This window comes from Centrocercus urophasianus, unplaced genomic scaffold (genome assembly GCF_019232065.1).
Source record: "Centrocercus urophasianus isolate 14NV4802_14NV808 unplaced genomic scaffold, USGS_Curo_1.0 seq_16, whole genome shotgun sequence".
Lineage (NCBI taxonomy): Eukaryota > Metazoa > Chordata > Aves > Galliformes > Phasianidae > Centrocercus > Centrocercus urophasianus.
The window spans coordinates 7,800,205-7,809,551 of NW_024884711.1; the positions used below are offsets into that span (position 1 = coordinate 7,800,205).

General features: G+C 40.0%; 1 protein-coding gene across 1 annotated transcript in view; it reads left to right on the forward strand.

The window, feature by feature from the left end:
* Positions 1 to 9,347, forward strand: part of SNRK (SNF related kinase) — a 38,252-nt gene that overhangs the window by 2,344 nt on the left and 26,561 nt on the right. Inside the window, exon 2 of the mRNA XM_042816953.1 lies at positions 9,154 to 9,252. The gene's annotated coding sequence lies outside the window, so the exon portion shown is untranslated. The remainder of the gene's footprint in view (positions 1 to 9,153; positions 9,253 to 9,347) is intronic.

Consider the following 9,347-nt stretch of genomic DNA (forward strand, 5'->3'; position numbering starts at 1 on the left):
TATATCCTACTAGCTATAATGCCGAACTCAGTGCCTTTGTCTTGCTTTGCTGCCTGTCCTGCTTTCAAGGGCACGGTATCCTGGTGTAGCTAGCACAAAATAATACAGTCTTTTTTCTTGGTTTTTTTTTTTTCCTACTTTCAAAAATGTGCTAAAATGCTTTAAAACTTGATGAGCTTCTATTCGTTTCTACTCAGTAGTGTTTTCTAATTATGTCTTAAAAAAAATAATCAATGAAACATGGTTCAGATCCAGGACATTGTCTCTTACACATAGTGCTGAACTGCAGTTTGTGATGAATACACTAATAATAAATTGCATAAGCTGTTAACTTTAGTAACACATGAAGTGCTGCTCATCTTCCTCGCCACAGTACTTCAGTGCTGCAGCTTCTGAAATAATGTAAAGGAGCTGCTGTTTTAATGCACGTAATGTTATGTAAGGGCTTAAGAGGATTTGAAAAACTGTATATTCATGCACAATTCTAGGATAACTTACCCTGTCTGAGTTCTGGCACACAAGTTAATTCAGTTAGCAGTGTTAAGAACTTAATGAAGTACAAAGGCTGTGTAGTTCTCATGCCTGCAAAATATGAAACAAAGTGATTGCTTTCTGAAAAACAATTGATGTCTGAGTTGTGCAGTGACCCCTTACAACAGCATTGGGACATATGTGCTACGCTGAATTTGATGGACTTTTTTGTTGGTGTCAGTGTCCTGTCTGCTTATAACTTACACCAACATGACTTGGGAGGTGAGATAACCGCTTAGATTTTTGTAACTTTAATTCACATGGAGCATGATGAATTTGGGGTGTTAGCGGGATCTTAGCTAATAAGAGATGTTAGGAGTGAGGATGAGGCACTGAAATTGATAACTATAAGTTGCGATAGGTGCTGTTTCTTACAGTTTAGGTAGTTTGTGTGCTGCTTGGAAAACAGCAGCGTCGAGTCAATTGAAGTACTTCAGTTCTTATGCTACCAGGTAAAGTGCTAAAGAAATGAAGTATCTGGAATTTGAGCTGAGATAGTTCTTAATGGTTCTTTTCTTTAATAGAAATGATTGCTTGTAATAGATGCTAACAGTATGCATGCATTTACTGGGGAGTACTTTGAGATTATGTTTACTGATTTCAGCTCCCTTGATACAGAATAAAAATCATGTTTGTGATTGTGAATTTAAACAACAAATATTAGTGGTAATTTATTAATGTTAAGCTATGCTGAAGCACTCATTGGTTAACAGTGGAATGTTGGGAGCTTCTGTCAATGGCTTTCTGTGCTGTCTAGCATGTGAAAATCATTTGGTAACATTATAAATAGACATTTGAAAAGAGGAAAAACAACTCTTGAGAGTTCATGAGCATGGAGTAGATGAGGTGGTTCTTTTTTCTAAAAGAGTCCAGAGTGATGGGGTAGGAATCTGACTAGTTGGGTTTTTACTGGGTTCTTACAGTAGGTTTTCTGGAAGGGCTGTTGCCAAGTCCTGTCTAAAAGGTAATGATTCTGTCATGAATCCCAGTAATGACTTCTGTTTGTTACACCAATAATTTCTTCACCAGCTTCATGTTCGTAGCTAATTTTGGGAGGAGGAACAAAGAGAAACATGTAGAATATCAAAGCCAAGGTTGGAGAAGAAGACACGTAAGATGGACTTCTGAGTTAAATACTTACCATGAGTTATTTCTCTTGCTTGCAAGGTCGTTGAAATGCTTGCTGGTTTCTGTGATCATCAGGCTTGACTGATATCAGATCTCAATTGGTAAGGTTTATGAAGATCTGTAATTAAAACATCTATGTTAATTTCCTGTGGCTGAGAATTTCTCCAGCAGATACTGCAAAGTGAGAATTTTGATTATATAGCTGGATGTCACCATTCTGAAACAAAGACTAAGGAAGTACAGGAAACAAAGTACAGGAAGTACTCTTAAAAAAAGATGGCTTTCATATACTACTTTACAGAAGGCAGTTTAGCAGAGATGATCATTTGAGAAGGTCTGGTATTCTCTGCGATAACATTTTAAGAGCAGCTTCAGATCTTAGGTGGTCTGTACTGCTGAAGCATCTGACATGTGAACAGGGTGGTGGTGTGTGTTTCATGGAACGTGCTTTTCTGTTTGTTTAGCTGCATGCTGGACTTTGGGAAGAGGCATGGGAGGAAAAAAGACTTGGAAATTAACTGCCTTTGCAGTTGTGGCTGGTCAGAAGACTTTAAAGAGTGTACAGCTATTGCTGAGTTTATCAAATCCATGGAGTTGATTGCATTTGTCTTCTCTGTTACCTCTTAGAAATGGAAAGTGCTTTGTGAACAGCAGTGATTATCAGTGTGGTTGTGAAAGTATCTTGGGCTCTTAAAACATTTCACAACTAAAGGCATTTGGGATCATTGCCAGTGACTACTTACAGTGGTTTGTCTGTGGCTCATAATTTGATCACTCTCAGCACGCGTGTCCCTTTCATAGCCATGTCATCTATTCTGTGTTGAACCCCAACTCTCTCGGCCTGTCTCCATGGGAGAGCTGCTTCAGGTGCTCTGATCAGCCTTATGGCCTCCTTTGGGCCTGACCAACAGATCCATGCCCTTCTTGTGCTGGGCACCACACTGCTGCACGGGGGGCTTGTGGGAGGGAGTAGAGCAGGAGGATCACGATGTCTTGCTCTTCATCCTCAGGTTGTGGCAGGCTCTCCTAATTCTCTTGCAACATATTAAGCTAGTATACTTTATATCTTTCCCTAATCTATAACACTAACCACTCACACTGTAGCTCATCTGCAGGACTTTTATTTGTAGGTCCAGGAGCGTTGTTTTATGAAGTTTCTTGGCCTGTGAAATAATTCTACATCTGACTATTGTCCAAATAGTGGGCCGAAGAGTTGGAGCATTCTTATTTAGCGTTCTGTTACTTCTAGTTTGGATTCTAAGAAGAATTAAGCTGAGGCATTAATAACTCTGATACCAGCAACACATCCTAAAATAATAAAAACACTTCACTACATGCTTCACAAATGTTAAATGACAGAACTTAATTAGCAGCTGGCAACTCATACCTTCTCAGAGCAAAATTCTGAATATTATGAACTAGGGAATATGTAGAATGTGTAGAACCAGGGAATGTTATTAAATTATGCAAATTAATTATTTTGTTTATATGGATTGTAGAGCTACCTGGCAACTTTTCTCTGTTCACCGTCATAGGTGTAGCTATGGGGGTAGAGGGATTTGCTGACATATCTTGACTTTTTAGTAAGAGTGCTGTGAGGTGAATGGTGCTGCTGTGGGAGCTAGCAGTGAGACCTATTATAAAAACAAAATAAGTGAAATAAGTGTAGTAGATCTCTCAAGGTATGTGTGCAGGGTTGTACTGAGGAACTGCAGGAGTGGGAGGGTTTGTGGGTTTTGTCATCAGTGAACGGAAAGGCACAACTACACCACACCGTACAAGCATATCAAGTGGGAAGAACGTGTAAGATAGCCTTGTTTATGTAAGGGCAGAGTCCTAAAACCTGGCCTCCCCCCTTTGCTGTATCTGCAAAGCATTTGGCTGTAGGACAGCCATAGGTTGGTATTGCTTTGAGTACTTTTGGCAGTTGTGGAGGCACAGGTCACAGGAAAGCCAGGCAGGAAGGGCTTTGTTGTGCTGTGACGCCTGTGTGTGGAAACTGAGGGAGCACAATTGTTCCAGACTGTAAGTCCCGTATTGTGCCAGTCTGCTCAGGGGATATCAGGTGCTGTGGGGTTTCACTACTTTGTAATACTGTGGAGGAAATGGATCATGACCAGATTTCAGAGCACGTAGTATACAGTAGCCATGCATGCTCTTCAAGCTTCATGTATGCAACACTTCATTCCTGTTTCAAGCCTGCTGACTTTCCATTATATAAGAGAATCAATGAACAAAAGCCTCAGGAAAGCAGATAAGCACAGTGTGGTATCCTCACACACAGAGAGTGGGTCATGCTTTTATAAAAACGGACTGCCTTCAGAGACTTACAGATGGGGCTGTGAAGGTACCTTGCTATAGGATAGCAGATAAACACTGGCAGGAAACAGTGAAATAATAGGAAAAATCCTACTTGCCCTTGCCAAGTTTGTACACTGGGTACATACTTCCTTTGATATACACTCAGATTATAACTACTTGTATAAGTTACTTTCTGAGTCAAAAAGTTGCTTCTGTATCTGTGATCAACTTGTGCTGAATTTTGATTTACGGTTTCTAGTTAGAATAGCAACATAAGTCTTATCCTCAACTTGTATTTATTTAGTAAATAAATAGTTGGTGTAGGTGCTGTTATTCTTCTGAGACACAAGAGACTGAAAGGAGAAATGGAGGGTGACATTTAATTTGTGGATGTGTATAATGTGTACATCCATAGCACTTGTCACCTTAAACTCCTCTTACAGAAAATGAAAACGTGCTCTTAAGAAATGATTCATTTGGTCTATTCTGCCTGCTTCTGGGTGCAATTTGTTTGTGACTCGTCTGAATCTCCATTCTGTGTGAAGGCAGACAGGAATGGTTAGCCCTCTGGAGGGATGCGTGCCGGTCAAGATTACTTCAGGCTTCGTGTCTGTTAGACTGATAACAGAGGGAAGGTTTTGTTTTGATAATTCTGCAATGTTACATTGAAAGGGAGCCTTAACTCTATTTTCTAAATTAAGAAGCTAATACAGGCATTAAAGCTGGGTGAACTAGGCTGGTGTTGCACTTAACATATAATCTAATGGAAACTTCATGGAAAGGATGGGTTGCTTACAGAAACAGTAATGTCTCTGAAATGTGCTGTTTTTTTCTGAACAGGCCTGTTAGACATCAGTCCAGATACTTCTAGAGATGACTGAATTGCTGTACTGTTGTTCAGTCTCTTAAATAGATGCATCTAATATTACAAAACTGCTTCTGCAGACCTCTGCTATGAGAACTGCAGCATCTGCGAGATGGGGTGCATACAGTGGTTGCTCTGAAAGTAATGCCTCCTCTTTTATGTTCACCCATGATGTCAGAGGCAGATGTTGTTGGTATAGCGGAAGAGGTTGAACTTTCCCACCGATATTCCTTTCCATGTTGTTGCTGTGTGACAGATGGCAGCAGAGGGACAGAATGGTGTCTGACACAGCAGAGTGTATAAAGCAGAGATGTGGAATGGAATTCCTCCATGATGGAATAACGACACCCACTGAGATTCGTTGATGCTTGCTGAGTATTTCTGGAGGCTGAACAGTGAATGCGAGCACAGTGAGGTGATGGGTGGTGTGTTTTAGCAGTGGTGACAATGACATGAAAAATGACATGAAAAACAAGCCACATTCTGGATGGCCACGCACAGCTGTCATACCACAAAATGAAGAGCATCTCATTCAGCTCACCTGCACAAATCAGCTAATGGTGGTGACTGTGTTGAAACAGTGTTTTATAGCTGAGATTTGTTCTATCAAATAGTGTTATTGTGCTTTGTGCCCTCTTTCTTGCTCCTAAAGTACTTCCAAAATTCTTCCTCTAGTGAGAAACTGAGGAAAAAATTACTTCTTGTCAGGATAATGGTGGCACTAAAAGCAAAATCAGTGGAAAGTATAAACATAACAACTGTGTTATCTTAATTAGAATACTTACATTGTAACCAAGCTTTGTATGTGTATGTACCATCAGGGTTTTGTCTCTGTTTCCTAGTAGCAAACCATTTTTACTTTAGTATGTCTAGCAAGCTCGTGTTCAGATGTGGGAGCTTCAGCTCTGAGCGTTTGTTTTAAAAGCACAGAATTAAAAGTTAGTCTTTTACTGAGCCTTTATGTTAAACTACTAATGAATCTATGTTAATTTCAGCTAATGAGAATGCAGCATTAATAAATATAGTTTAATTTCCATTTCTGTAAGCTTTTATCCTATTGATTACTGTCTGATGTATTTTTCTGTGGCTTAAGCATAACTGATTTTTTGCTGCAATAATGTTGGCAGGTTAATGTTTATGGGTTATAAACATTTAGTTTGTACAAACATTGCTGCAAATGTGCCAAGTGAACAACATACTTATGTATAAATCTTAGAGCTGAGTGTTGTAGATACTTAAATTCAGACAAATTACATTCTCTTACATCTGGCTGGCTTTGCTTTCTGCCCTCTGCAAGCATGGAACCTTCTTAAATTTGGAACAAATGCTAAACTAAAATGAGCCTTTTTTTTTTTTTTTGGTCAGTCATCCTTGCTTCTTCCAGTACTGAAGTTCTGGTTTTTGCCATGCAGTAAGAAAGCTCTGTGTTGTGTGAACACAAATACAGGTATCTTTGAATCTGGACACTTTAAAGAAGGGTCTCTCTTAAAGCCACGTCTCCTCAGAGACCTGTTTTGTGGCTTGAGTCAGACTTGTAGGTTGTGATGAATTCTTCTGAATGGAGGTTTAAATCTTGAGGTTAATATTTAGGCAAGAAGAAGTCTGTAAGAAGTTGAGCATAGTTTATGGTGCTGATAGCTTATATAGAAGGTTCTCAAACTCTTAAAGTAGGTCAGCTTAAGATATTAATTTAGGATGGATTATGGGCAAAACCAGATTTGTGTGGATGATTAGTGTCCTACTAGAAATTTTAAATGTGTTTTTTATTTATAAATAAAAAGTCTGGTTAGAGTGGTTTGTTTGTTTGTTTTAATCACAGAATGGCTTAGGTTTAAAGGGACCTTAACAACCACCCAGTTCCAAATTTTGCCATGTGCTAGGTTGCTACCTACTAGATCAGGTGCCCATGGCCCCCTCCAGCCTGGACTTCAACTCCTCCAAGGATGGGCACCCACAGCCTCTCTGGGCAGACTGTGCCAGTGCCTCACTGCTCTCCGAGCAAGGAATTGCTTCAAAACAGCTAACCCAAATCTCTCCTCTTTTAGTCCTGTCACTGTCAGACAGTATAAAAAGTTGTTCTCTCCCTTGTGAAAGCCACCTTCAAGTTGTGGAAGGATGCAGTGGAATCTCTGTAGAGCCTTCTCCATGCTGAACAACCCCAGCTTTCTCATCCCCTCTCCATAGAAGAGGTGTTCCACTCTTCTGGTAAGGACTCCAGGCCCAGGTGGGGCCTCTCTAGGGCAATATAGAGGACAATCCCCTCCTTCTCCCTGCTAGGCACACCTCTTCTGATGCAGCCCAGGATATGGTTGGCTTTCTGGGCTGTGGCTGCTGACTCATGTCCAACTTTTCATCTGCAGAAGCCCCTAAGCCTCTCTAAAGGGCTGCTCTCAGTAAGTTCAGAATGTGCCATGCAGGCCATGCATGTAGCCTGTTTAAGGATTTAGATCAGTGGTTTGGGGTGCAGCTTCTGTCACCTTATATTACCGAAGAACTATAATAAAGCATTATATGGAAACAGTTGTGTTCAATAGCAGCCTAAATGAACAGGGGCAGGACAAAAAGCTTCACATAAACCAACATTATTGATCTGAGTAAGGATAAACCCGGAAATGTTTGGAGAAGAGTGAGAAGAATGTCAAAGTCTATGAACTGACCTCCGTAAAAGGAATCACAAACTCAGACTTGAACAAGGTAGAGCTGAAGCTAGGAAGGAACCTAAATCTGTGAGTTGCTTCCAGCAGAGGTAGAGTATGGTAGTTCTTGTTTTGAGGCAGATGGTGAGTGTGAAGGTGCACAACTTATCAGGAGACCAAATACAAACAAGTGGTTCTTCTCAAAGCACACATGTATTTGACAGCTTAACTAGCTTGCTGTAGGGTGTTTGTGATACTAAAAATTGACATAGTTTTATAGAGTACTGACTTGATTTCATCTGGATGGAATCCACCAGATGTTATTAATACCTGTAAAGAAGGTTCTGAATCTGCTGGAGATAAGTAGGGTTTCATTATTTATTGCTGTTTGCTTTTGTCCCGTGTTCTTCCCTTTGTGTCTCCTAATGGTTACTTACCAGGTAGGAAGCAATTCAAGATGGGTCTTTAGCAGCATGCCATCATCTAGTTTTGTACTTTCTGGAGTAAGGATGGGATGTATAATGTGATTGAGTTGATGGCAATAGAGGAAATTCTGTAAGACTAGCAGTGTGGTGTTGAGGAGCAGATATTGCCACCCTACTGAAGCTTCAATCCCTTAAAGCTTTTCTGTATAATAATCCTTGGTGCACAGTTTTAATACTGTGAAAGGCAAGTACTGAATTGGAAAGATTTGTTATTGGAAAAAGTATGGAGTCAATTTCCCAGACCCAGCAATCTTCACCTGATACAAAATTGTCCAAACTGGGGAAGTATTCTGTGCCTTGCTGTCTCAGTGCAGTAGAAAACTGCCTGCTGAGTGGTTCCCTTGGGTGTGAACAGAAGAGTTGCTTGAAGCATTAGTTTTAAATCAAACCAAGAAAAACCTCATCTCTTCGGTCTCCTCTCAGATGCCTCTTCAGTGTTTGTTTTCCTCGGCTACATTTGCTTCCTTGCTACTGTCTTTCCTGTTGATCCAACGTTACCTCCCATGTATGTGGTCATAAAGTAGACTGAGAAGAAACGTGTGTTTCTTGACTTGTAGGCATCCTTACCAAATGGAATATGGATTTGAGTTTGGGTTGCTCATCTGTGCTTTATGTCTTGCAAGATGGGACATGTCAATGTAGTACTTCACCTTTCTGCATATGTAAGAATAGACTGACTGTGATTTGAGTATTTGATGCCTCTTAGAGGTGGTGCTTGGGGAATTACTTGAAAATAGATTCATTGTTGTTGTTTTCCACTGGGAGGATTTAAATGACCATCCTCCGAATATGCTAGGAAACTGCTTTGGTTTTCACTATTGCTCTTAAGTTCTAGCTGTGTTATTGTAGTTTATGGATGCGTAATATCCACCTGTACCTTGAATAATCAAATCCAAAAAGAGAAAACAATCTTTAACAGAAAACTCATTTGTTATTTCAGCACTGCATTTTGATGCTATGGTATCTGTAAGTGAAATAGTTGTTTTTGGAAGAATGTCTGAAGTAGAGTGCTTCAGAGCTGAATAAAGAGGTCCAGTAGCACAAAATCAATCAAGTTTTGTTCTTTTTAAAGCTTGATTAATATTCCTCCCAAAACAAACACCAGAGAATAACAACAAATACTTCATGTTTATGTAATCATTGCACTTTGTTCCTTGGTTACGTTTTGAGCTTTCAAAAGTTGATTGATTCCATTCAAATTTTACAGGGGTGGAGGTGCTAAACTGCATTCCTGCTGACTTTATGGAAGTAGACAGCTGGATAGAGAAGAGGTTATACCATGATTCCAGCTGGGAGAAGCAGTAAGGTGAGCTTGTTAAGCATCAGACAATCCTCATAGGACCCCAAGCTTGTAATGGAGTACATAGGAAATCAAGTTCATTAGTTTACTGCCTGTGAAAT